Here is a 13,375-nt window from a genome sequence, read left to right as displayed (position 1 = left end):
TGCTTCAATTTGACTCATTTTACAAAGGTGCTTATTCCTGGAGTGAACATGCAGTTCTCCTCAAGAGTAAGCAACTAAGCGAAATAAAGCCATAGAACGCTTATTTGCCTTCTATCTATGCATTCTGACACTCCAACAATGTGTTCTGCTTCAATTTGGCTCATTTTACAAAGGTGCTTATTGCTGGAGTGAATATGCAGTTCTACTCAAGAGTAAACAACTAAGCGAAATAAAGCCATAGAACGCTTATTTGCCTTCTATGTATTCTGACACTCCAACAATGTGTTCTGCTTCAATGTGGGTCATTTTAAAGGTGCTTATTCCTGGAGTGAACATGCAGTTCTCCTGAAGAGTAAGCAGCTAAGCGAAATAAAGCCATGGAACGCTTATTTGGCTTCTATCTATGCATTCTGACACTCCAACAATGGGTTCTGCTTCAATGTGGGTCATTTTACAAAGGTGCTTATTCCTGGAGTGAACATGCAGTTCTACTCAAGAGTAAGGAACTAAGCGAAATAAAGCCATGGAACGCTTATTTGCTTTCTATCTATGCATTCTGACACTCCAACAATGTGTTCTGCTTCAATTTGGTTCATTTTACAATGGTGCTTATTCCTGGAGTGAATATGCAGTTCTACTCAAGAGTAAGCAACTAAGCGAAATAAAGCCATAGAACGCTTATTTGCCTTCTATGTATTCTGACACTCCAACAATGTGTTCTGCTTCAATGTGGGTCATTGTAAAGGTGCTTATTCCTGGAGTGAACATGCAGTTCTACTCAAGAGTAAGCAGCTAAGCGAAATAAAGCCATGGAATGCTTATTTGCCTTCTATCTATGCATTCTGACACTCCAACAATGTTTTCTGCTTCAATTTGACTCATTTTACAAAGGTGCTTATTCCTGGAGTGAACATGCAGTTCTCCTCAAGAGTAAGCAACTAAGCGAAATAAAGCCATAGAACGCTTATTTGCCTTCTATCTATGCATTCTGACACTCCAACAATGTGTTCTGCTTCAATTTGACTCATTTTACAAAGGTGCTTATTCCTGGAGTGAATATGCAGTTCTACTCAAGAGTAAGCAACTAAGAGAAATAAAGCCATGGAACGCTTATTTGGCTTCTATCTATGCATACTGACACTCCAATAATGTGTTCTGCTTCAATTTGGCTCATTTTACAAAGATGCTTATTTCTGGAGTGAATATGGAGTTCTACTCCAGATTAAGCAACTCAGCGAAATAAAGCCATAGAAGGCTTATTTGCCTTCTATCTATGCATTCTGACACTCCAACAATGTGTTCTGCTTCAATTTGGCTCATTTTACAAAGGTGCTTATTGCTGGAGTGAATATGCAGTTCTACTCAAGAGTAAACAACTAAGCGAAATAAAGCCATAGAACGCTTATTTGCCTTCTATGTATTCTGACACTCCAACAATGTGTTCTGCTTCAATGTGGGTCATTTTAAAGGTGCTTATTCCTGGAGTGAACATGCAGTTCTCCTGAAGAGTAAGGAACTAAGCGAAATAAAGCCATGGAACGCTTATTTGCTTTCTATCTATGCATTCTGACACTCCAACAATGTGTTCTGCTTCAATTTGGTTCATTTTACAATGGTGCTTATTGCTAGAGTGAATTTGCAGTTCTACTCAAGAGTAAGCAACTAAGCGAAATAAAGCCATAGAACGCTTACTTGCCTCCTATCTATGCATTCTGACACTCCAACAATGTGTTCTGCTTCAATTTGGTTCATTTTACAAAGGTGCTTATTGCTGGTGAGCAGATGCATTTCTACTCAAGAGTAAGCAACTAAGCGAAATAAAGCCATGGAACGCTTATTTGCCTTCTATCTATGCATTCTGACACTCCAACAATGTGTTCTCCTTCAATTTGGTTCATTTTACAAAGGTGCTTATTGCTGGAGTGAATATGCAGTTCTACTCAAGAGTAAGCAACTCAGCGAAATAAAGCCAAAGAACGCTTACTTGCCTCCTATCTATGCATTCTGACACTCCAACAATGTGTTCTGCTTCAATTTGGTTCATTTTACAAAGGTGCTTATTGCTGGTGAGCAGATGCAGTTCTACTCAAGAGTAAGCAACTCAGCGAAATAAAGCCATAGAACGCTTATTTGCCTCCTATCTATGCATTCTGACACTCCAACAATGTGTTCTGCTTCAATTTGACTCATTTTATAAAGGTGCTTATTCCTGGAGTGAATATGCAGTTCTACTCAAGAGTAAGCAACTAAGAGAAATAAAGCCATGGAACGCTTATTTGCCTTCTATCTATGCATACTGACACTCCAATAATGTGTTCTGCTTCAATTTGGCTCATTTTACAAGGATGCTTATTTCTGGAGTGAATATGCAGTTCTACTCAAGAGTAAGCATCTAAGCGAAATATAGCCATGGAACGCTTAGTTGCCTTCTATCTATGCATTCTGACACTCCAACAATGTGTTCTGCTTCAATTTGACTCATTTTACAAAGGTGATTATTTCTGGAGAGAACATGCAGTTCTACTCAAGAGTAAGCAACTAAGCGAAATAAAGCCATAGAACGCTTATTTGCCTTCTATCTATGCATTCTGACACTCCAACAATGTGTTCTGCTTCAATTTCGTTCATTTTACAAAGGTGCTTATTGCTGGAGTGAATATGCAGTTCTACTCCAGATTAAGCAACTCAGCGAAATAAAGCCATAGAACGCTTATTTGCCTTCTATCTATGCATTCTGACACTCCAACAATGTGTTCTGCTTCAATTTGGTTCATTTTACAAAGGTGCTTATTGCTGGAGTGAATATGCAGTTCTACTCAAGAGTAAACAACTAAGCGAAATAAAGCCATAGAACGCTTATTTGCCTTCTATGTATTCTGACACTCCAACAATGTGTTCTGCTTCAATGTGGGTCATTTTAAAGGTGCTTATTCCTGGAGTGAACATGCAGTTCTACTCAAGAGTAAGCAGCTAAGCGAAATAAAGCCATGGAACGCTTATTTGGCTTCTATCTATGCATTCTGACACTCCAACAATGTGTTCTGCTTCAATGTGGGTCATTTTACAAAGGTGCTTATTCCTGGAGTGAACATGCAGTTCTACTCAAGAGTAAGGAACTAAGCGAAATAAAGCCATGGAACGCTTATTTGCTTTCTATCTATGCATTCTGACACTCCAACAATGTGTTCTGCTTCAATTTGACTCATTTTACAAAGGTGCTTATTCCTGGAGTGAACATGCAGTTCTCCTCAAGAGTAAGCAACTAAGCGAAATAAAGCCATGGAACGCTTATTTGGCTTCTATCTATGCATTCTGACACTCCAACAATGTGTTCTGCTTCAATGTGGGTCATTTTACAAAGGTGCTTATTCCTGGAGTGAACATGCAGTTCTACTCAAGAGTAAGGAACTAAGCGAAATAAAGCCATGGAACGCTTATTTGCTTTCTATCTATGCATTCTGACACTCCAACAATGTGTTCTGCTTCAATTTGACTCATTTTACAAAGGTGCTTATTCCTGAAGTGAACATGCAGTTCTCCTCAAGAGTAAGCAACTAAGCGAAATAAAGCCATGGAACGCTTATTTGCCTTCTATCTATGCATTCTGACACTCCAATAATGTGTTCTGCTTCAATTTAGCTCATTTTACAAAGATGCTTATTTCTGGAGTGAACATGCAGTTCTACTCAAGAGTAAGCATCTAAGCGAAATAAAGCCATGGAACGCTTATTTGCCTTCTATCTATGCATTCTGACAATCCAACAATGTGTTCTGCTTCAATTTGACTCATTTTACAAAGGTGCTTATTCCTGGAGTGAATATGCAGTTCTACTCAAGAGTAAGCAACTAAGCGAAATAAAGCCACAGAACGCTTATTTGCCTTCTATGTATTCTGACACTCCAACAATGTGTTCTGCTTCAATGTGGGTCATTGTAAAGGTGCTTATTCCTGGAGTGAACATGCAGTTCTACTCAAGAGTAAGCAGCTAAGCGAAATAAAGCCATGGAATGCTTATTTGCCTTCTATCTATGCATTCTGACACTCCAACAATGTTTTCTGCTTCAATTTGACTCATTTTACAAAGGTGCTTATTCCTGGAGTGAACATGCAGTTCTCCTCAAGAGTAAGCAACTAAGCGAAATAAAGCCATAGAACGCTTATTTGCCTTCTATCTATGCATTCTGACACTCCAACAATGTGTTCTGCTTCAATTTGACTCATTTTACAAAGGTGCTTATTCCTGGAGTGAATATGCAGTTCTACTCAAGAGTAAGCAACTAAGAGAAATAAAGCCATGGAACCCTTATTTGCCTTCTATCTATGCATACTGACACTCCAATAATGTGTTCTGCTTCAATTTGGCTCATTTTACAAAGATGCTTATTTCTGGACTGAATATGCAGCTCTACTCAAGAGTAAGCATCTCAGCGAAATAAAGCCATGGAACGCTTATGTGCCTTCAATCTATGCATTCTGACACTCCAACAATGTGTTCTGCTTCAATTTGACTCATTTTACAAAGGTGCTTATTCCTGGAGTCAATATGCAGTTCTACTCAAGAGTAAGCAACTAAGTGAAATAAAGCTATAGAACGCTTATTTGCCTTCTATCTATGCATTCTGACACTCCAACAATGTGTTCTGCTTCAATTTGGCTCATTTTACAAAGATGCTTATTGCTGGAGTGAATATGCAGTTCTACTCCAGATTAAGCAACTCAGCGAAATAAAGCCATAGAACGCTTATTTGCCTTCTATCTATGCATTCTGACACTCCAACAATGTGTTCTGCTTCAATTTGGCTCATTTTACAAAGGTGATTATTTCTGGAAAGAACATGCAGTTCTACTCAAGGGTAAGCAACTCAGCGAAATAAAGCCATAGAACGCTTATGTGCCTTCAATCTATGCATTCTGACACTCCAACAATGTGTTCTGCTTCAATTTGACTCATTTTACAAAGGTGCTTATTCCTGGAGTCAATATGCAGTTCTACTCAAGAGTAAGCATCTAAGTGAAATAAAGCTATAGAACGCTTATTTGCCTTCTATCTATGCATTCTGACACTCCAACAATGTGTTCTGCTTCAATTTGGCTCATTTTACAAAGATGCTTATTGCTGGAGTGAATATGCAGTTCTACTCCAGATTAAGCAACTCAGCGAAATAAAGCCATAGAACGCTTATTTGCCTTCTATCTATGCATACTGACACTCCAATAATGTGTTCTGCTTCAATTTGGCTCATTTTACAAAGGTGATTATTTCTGGACTGAATATGCAGCTCTACTCAAGAGTAAGCATCTCAGCGAAATAAAGCCATGGAACGCTTATGTGCCTTCAATCTATGCATTCTGACACTCCAACAATGTGTTCTGCTTCAATTTGACTCATTTTACAAAGGTGCTTATTCCTGGAGTCAATATGCAGTTCTACTCAAGAGTAAGCAACTAAGTGAAATAAAGCCATAGAACGCTTATTTGCCTTCTATCTATGCATTCTGACACTCCAACAATGTGTTCTGCTTCAATTTGGCTCATTTTACAAAGATGCTTATTGCTGGAGTGAATATGCAGTTCTACTCCAGATTAAGCAACTCAGCGAAATAAAGCCATAGAACGCTTATTTGCCTTCTATCTATGCATTCTGACACTCCAACAATGTGTTCTGCTTCAATTTGGCTCATTTTACAAAGGTGATTATTTCTGGAAAGAACATGCAGTTCTACTCAAGGGTAAGCAACTCAGCGAAATAAAGCCATAGAACGCTTATGTGCCTTCAATCTATGCATTCTGACACTCCAACAATGTGTTCTGCTTCAATTTGACTCATTTTACAAAGGTGCTTATTCCTGGAGTGAACATGCAGTTCTACTCAAGAGTAAGGAACTAAGCGAAATAAAGCTATAGAACGCTTATTTGCCTTCTATCTATGCATTCTGACACTCCAACAATGTGTTCTGCTTCAATTTGGCTCATTTTACAAAGATGCTTATTGCTGGAGTGAATATGCAGTTCTACTCCAGATTAAGCAACTCAGCGAAATAAAGCCATAGAACGCTTATTTGCCTTCTATCTATGCATTCTGACACTCCAACAATGTGTTCTGCTTCAATTTGGCTCATTTTACAAAGATGCTTATTTCTGGAGTGAACATGCAGTTCTACTCAAGAGTAAGCATCTAAGCGAAATAAAGCCATAGAACGCTTATTTGCCTTCTATCTATGAATTCTGACACTCCAACAATGTGTTCTGCTTCAATTTGGCTCATTTTATTAAGGTGCTTATTGCTGGAGTGAATATGCAGTTCTACTCAAGAGTAAGCAACTCAGCGAAATAAAGCCATAGAACGCTTACTTGCCTTCTATCTATGCATTCTGACACTCCAACAATGTGTTCTGCTTCAATTTGGCTCATTTTACAAAGGTGCTTATTGCTGGAGTGAATATGCAGTTCTACTCCAGATTAAGCAACTCAGCGAAATAAAGCCATAGAACGCTTATTTGCCTTCTATCTATGCATTCTGACACTCCAACAATGTGTTCTGCTTCAATTTGGCTCATTTTACAAAGGTGCTTATTGCTGGAGTGAATATGCAGTTCTACTCAAGAGTAAACAACTAAGCGAAATAAAGCCATAGAACGCTTATTTGCCTTCTATGTATTCTGACACTCCAACAATGTGTTCTGCTTCAATGTGGGTCATTTTACAAAGGTGCTTATTCCTGGAGTGAACATGCAGTTCTACTCAAGAGTAAGGAACTAAGCGAAATAAAGCCATAGAACGCTTATTTGCCTTCTATCTATGCATTCTGACACTCCAACAATGTGTTCTGCTTCAATTTGACTCATTTTACAAAGGTGCTTATTCCTGAAGTGAACATGCAGTTCTCCTCAAGAGTAAGCAACTAAGCGAAATAAAGCCATGGAACGCTTATTTGCCTTCTATCTATGCATTCTGACACTCCAATAATGTGTTCTGCTTCAATTTAGCTCATTTTACAAAGATGCTTATTTCTGGAGTGAACATGCAGTTCTACTCAAGAGTAAGCATCTAAGCTTATTTGCCTTCTATCTATGCATTCTGACACTCCAACAATGTGTGCTGCTTCAATTTGGCTCATTTTACAAAGGTGCTTATTCCTGGAGTGAACATGCAGTTCTACTCAAGAGTAAACAACTAAGCGAAATAAAGCCATAGAACGCTTATTTGCCTTCTATGTATTCTGACACTCCAACAATGTGTGCTGCTTCAATGTGGGTCATTGTAAAGGTGCTTATTCCTGGAGTGAACATGCAGTTCTACTCAAGAGTAAGCAGCTAAGCGAAATAAAGCCATGGAATGCTTATTTGCCTTCTATCTATGCATTCTGACACTCCAACAATGTTTTCTGCTTCAATTTGACTCATTTTACAAAGGTGCTTATTCCTGGAGTGAACATGCAGTTCTCCTCAAGAGTAAGCAACTAAGCGAAATAAAGCCATAGAACGCTTATTTGCTTTCTATCTATGCATTCTGACACTCCAACAATGTGTTCTGCTTCAATTTGACTCATTTTACAAAGGTGCTTATTCCTGGAGTGAACATGCAGTTCTACTCAAGAGTAAGCAACTAAGCGAAATAAAGCCATGGAACGCTTATTTGCCTTCTATCTATGCATTCTGACACTCCAACAATGTGTTCTGCTTCAATTTGACTCATTTCACAAAGGTGCTTATTCCTGAAGTGAACATGCAGTTCTCCTCAAGAGTAAGCAACTAAGCGAAATAAAGCCATGGAACGCTTATTTGCCTTCTATCTATGCATTCTGACACTCCAACAATGTGTTCTGCTTCAATTTGACTCATTTTATAAAGGTGCTTATTGCTGGAGTGAATATGCAGTTCTACTCAAGAGTAAGCAACTCAGCGAAATAAAGCCATAGAACGCTTATTTGCCTTCTATCTATGCATACTGACACTCCAATAATGTGTTCTGCTTCAATTTGGCTCATTTTACAAAGATGCTTATTTCTGGAGTGAATATGCAGTTCTACTCAAGAGTAAGCATCTAAGCGAAATATAGCCATGGAACGCTTATTTGCCTTCTATCTATGCATTCTGACACTCCAACAATGTGTTCTGCTTCAATTTGGCTCATTTTACAAAGGTGATTATTTCTGGAGAGAACATGCAGTTCTACTCAAGAGTAAGCAACTAAGCGAAATAAAGCCATAGAACGCTTATTTGCCTTCTATCTATGCATTCTGACACTCCAACAATGTGTTCTGCTTCAATTTGGTTCATTTTACAAAGGTGCTTATTGCTGGAGTGAATATGCAGTTCTACTCAAGAGTAAGCAACTAAGCGAAATAAAGCCATAGAACGCTTACTTGCCTTCTATCTATGCATTCTGACACTCCAACAATGTGTTCTGCTTCAATTTGGTTCATTTTACAAAGGTGCTTATTGCTGGAGTGAATATGCAGTTCTACTCAAGAGTAAGCAACTAAGCGAAATAAAGCCATAGAACGCTTACTTGCCTTCTATCTATGCATTCTGACACTCCAACAATGTGTTCTGCTTCAATTTGGCTCATTTTACAAAGATGCTTATTTCTGGAGTGAACATGCAGTTCTACTCAAGAGTAAGCATCTAAGCGAAATAAAGCCATGGAACGCATATTTGCCTTCTATCTATGCATTCTGACAATCCAACAATGTGTTCTGCTTCAATTTGACTCATTTTACAAAGGTGCTTATTCCTGGAGTGAATATGCAGTTCTACTCAAGAGTAAGCAACTAAGTGAAATAAAGCTATAGAACGCTTATTTGCCTTCTATCTATGCATTCTGACACTCCAACAATGTGTTCTGCTTCAATTTGGCTCATTTTACAAAGATGCTTATTGCTGGAGTGAATATGCAGTTCTACTCCAGATTAAGCAACTCAGCGAAATAAAGCCATAGAACGCTTATTTGCCTTCTATCTATGCATTCTGACACTCCAACAATGTGTTCTGCTTCAATTTGGCTCATTTTACAAAGGTGATTATTTCTAGAGAGAACATGCAGTTCTACTCAAGAGTAAGTAACTAAGCGAAATAAAGCCATAGAACGCTTATTTGCCTTCTATCTATGCATTCTGACACTCCAACAATGTGTTCTCCTTCAATTTGGCTCATTTTACAAAGGTGCTTATTGCTGGAGTGAATATGCAGTTCTACTCCAGATTAAGCAACTCAGCGAAATAAAGCCATAGAACGCTTATTTGCCTTCTATCTATGCATTCTGACACTCCAACAATGTGTTCCGCTTCAATTTGGCTCATTTTACAAAGATGCTTATTTCTGAACATGCAGTTCTACTCAAGAGTAAGCATCTAAGCGAAATAAAGCCATAGAACGCTTATTTGCCTTCTATGTATTCTGACACTCCAACAATGTGTTCTGCTTCAATGTGGGTCATTTTAAAGGTGCTTATTCCTGGAGTGAACATGCAGTTCTACTCAAGAGTAAGGAACTAAGCGAAATAAAGCCATGGAACGCTTATTTGCCTTCTATCTATGCATTCTGACACTCCAACAATGTGTTCCGCTTCAATTTGACTCATTATACAAAGGTGCTTATTCCTGGAGTGAACATGCAGTTCTCCTCAAGAGTAAGCAACTAAGCGAAATAAAGCCATGGAACGCTTATTTGCCTTCTATCTATGCATTCTGACACTCCAACAATGTGTTCTGCTTCAATTTGACTCATTTTACAAAGGTGCTTATTGCTGGAGTGAATATGCAGTTCTACTGAAGAGTAAGCAACTAAGCGAAATAAAGCCATGGAACGCTTATTTGCCTTCTATCTATGCATTCTGACACTCCAACAATGTGTTCTGCTTCAATTTGACTCATTTTACTAAGGTGCTTATTCCTGGAGTGAACATGCTGTTCTCCTCAAGAGTAAGCAACTAAGCGAAATAAAGCCATGGAACGCTTATTTGCCTTCTATCTATGCATTCTGACAATCCAACAATGTGTTCTGCTTCAATTTGACTCATTTTACAAAGGTGCTTATTGCTGGAGTGAATATGCAGTTCTATTGAAGAGTAAGCAACTAAGCGAAATAAAGCCATGGAACGCTTATTTGCCTTCTATCTATGCATTCTGACACTCCAACAATGTGTTCTGCTTCAATTTGACTCATTTTACAAAGGTGCTTATTCCTGGAGTGAACATGCAGTTCTCCTCAAGAGTAAGCAACTAAGCGAAATAAAGCCATGGAACGCTTATTTGCCTTCTATCTATGCATTCTGACACTCCAACAATGTGTTCTGCTTCAATTTGACTCATTTTACAAAGGTACTTATTGCTGGAGTGAATATGCAGTTCTACTGAAGAGTAAGCAACTAAGCGAAATAAAGCCATGGAATGCTTATTTGCCTTCTATCTATGCATTCTGACACTCCAACAATGTGTTCTGCTTCAATTTGACTCATTTTACAAAGGTGCTTATTCCTGGAGTGAACATGCAGTTCTCCTCAAGAGTAAGCAACTAAGCGAAATAAAGCCATGGAACGCTTATTTGCCTTCTATCTATGCATTCTGACACTCCAACAATGTGTTCTGCTTCAAAGTGGGTCATTTTACAAAGATCCTTATTTCTGGAGTGAACATGCAGTTCTACTCAAGAGTAAGCATCTAAGCGAAATAAAGCCATGGAAGGCATATTTGCCTTCTATCTATGCATTCTGACAATCCAACAATGTGTTCTGCTTCAATTTGACTCATTTTACAAAGGTGCTTATTCCTGGAGTGAATATGCAGTTCTACTCAAGAGTAAGCAACTAAGCGAAATAAAGCCATAGAATACAAAGATGCTTATTTCTGGAGTGAACATGCAGTTCAACTCAAGAGTAAGCAACTAAGCGAAATAAAGCCATAGAACGCTTATTTGCCTTCTATGTATTCTGACACTCCAACAATGTGTTCTGCTTCAATGTGGGTCATTTTAAAGGTGCTTATTCCTGGACTGAACATGCAGTTCTACTCAAGAGTAAGCAGCTAAGCGAAATAAAGCCATGGAACGCTTATTTGCCTTCTATCTATGTATTCTGACACTCCAACAATGTGTTCTGCTTCAATTTGACTCATTTTACAAAGGTGCTTATTCCTGGAGTGAACATGCAGTTCTCCTCAAGAGTAAGCAACTAAGCGAAATAAAGCCATGGAACGCTTATTTGCCTTCTATCTATGCATTCTGACACTCCAACAATGTGTTCTGCTTCAATTTGACTCATTTTACAAAGGTGCTTATTGCTGGAGGGAATATGCAGTTGTACTGAAGAGTAAGCAACTAAGCGAAATAAAGCCATGGAACGCTTATTTGCCTTCTATCTATGCATTCTGACACTCCAATAATGTGTTCTGCTTCAATTTGACTCATTTTACAAAGGTGCTTATTTCTGAACATGCAGTTCTACTCAAGAGTAAGCATCTAAGCGAAATAAAGCCATGGAACGCATATTTGCCTTCTATCTATGCATTCTGACAATCCAACAATGTGTTCTGCTTCAATTTGACTCATTTTACAAAGGTGCTTATTCCTGGAGTGAATATGCAGTTCTACTCAAGAGTAAGCAACTAAGCGAAATAAAGCCATAGAACGCTTATTTGCCTTCTATGTATTCTGACACTCCAACAATGTGTTCTGCTTCAATGTGGGTCATTTTAAAGGTGCTTATTCCTGGAGTGAACATGCAGTTCTACTCAAGAGTAAGGAACTAAGCGAAATAAAGCCATGGAACGCTTATTTGCTTTCTATCTATGCATACTGACACTCCAACAATGTGTTCTGCTTCAATGTGGGTCATTTTACAAAGGTGCTTAGTCCTGGAGTGAACATGCAGTTCTACTCAAGAGTAAGCAACTAAGCGAAATAAAGCTATAGAACGCTTATTTGCCTTCTATCTATGCATTCTGACACTCCAACAATGTGTTCTGCTTCAATTTGACTCATTTTACAAAGGTGCTTATTGCTGGAGTGAATATGCAGTTCTACTGAAGAGTAAGCAACTAAGCGAAATAAAGCCATGGAACGCTTATTTGCCTTCTATCTATGCATTCTGACACTCCAACAATGTGTTCTGCTTCAATTTGACTCATTTTACAAAGGTGCTTATTCCTGGAGTGAACATGCAGTTCTCCTCAAGAGTAAGCAACTAAGCGAAATAAAGCCATGGAACGCTTATTTGCCTTCTATCTATGCATTCTGACACTCCAACAATGTGTTCTGCTTCAATTTGACTTATTTTACAAAGGTGCTTATTGCTGGAGTGAATATGCAGTTCTACTGAAGAGTAAGCAACTAAGCGAAATAAAGCCATGGAATGCTTATTTGCCTTCTATCTATGCATTCTGACACTCCAACAATGTGTTCTGCTTCAATTTGACTCATTTTACAAAGGTGCTTATTCCTGGAGTGAACATGCAGTTCTCCTCAAGAGTAAGCAACTAAGCGAAATAAAGCCATGGAACGCTTATTTGCCTTCTATCTATGCATTCTGACACTCCAACAATGTGTTCTGCTTCAAAGTGGGTCATTTTACAAAGATCCTAATTTCTGGAGTGAACATGCAGTTCTACTCAAGAGTAAGCATCTAAGCGAAATAAAGCCATGGAATGCATATTTGCCTTCTATCTATGCATTCTGACAATCCAACAATGTGTTCTGCTTCAATTTGACTCATTTTACAAAGGTGCTTATTCCTGGAGTGAATATGCAGTTCTACTCAAGAGTAAGCAACTAAGCGAAATAAAGCCATAGAATACAAAGATGCTTATTTCTGGAGTGAACATGCAGTTCTACTCAAGAGTAAGCATCTAAGCGAAATAAAGCCATGGAACGCTTATTTGCCTTCTATCTATGCATTCTGACAATCCAACAATGTGTTCTGCTTCAATTTGACTCATTTTACAAAGGTGCTTATTCCTGGAGTGAATATGCAGTTCAACTCAAGAGTAAGCAACTAAGCGAAATAAAGCCATAGAACGCTTATTTGCCTTCCATGTATTCTGACACTCCAACAATGTGTTCTGCTTCAATGTGGGTCATTTTAAAGGTGCTTATTCCTGGACTGAACATGCAGTTCTACTCAAGAGTAAGCACCTAAGCGAAATAAAGCCATGGAACGCTTATTTGGCTTCTATCTAGGCATTCTGACACTCCAACAATGTGTTCTGCTTCAATTTGACTCATTTTACAAAGGTGCTTATTCCTGGAGTGAACATGCAGTTCTCCTCAAGAGTAAGCAACTAAGCGAAATAAAGCCATGGAACGCTTATTTGCCTTCTACCTATGCATTCTGGCACTCCAACAATGTGTTCTGCTTCAATTTGGCTCATTTTACAAAGGT

Source organism: Zootoca vivipara, chromosome 14 (assembly GCF_965207765.1).
Source record: "Zootoca vivipara chromosome 14, rZooViv2.hap1.1, whole genome shotgun sequence".
In the NCBI taxonomy this organism is placed as follows: Eukaryota; Metazoa; Chordata; class Lepidosauria; order Squamata; family Lacertidae; genus Zootoca; species Zootoca vivipara.
Note: the sequence above shows the minus strand (reverse complement) of the source record.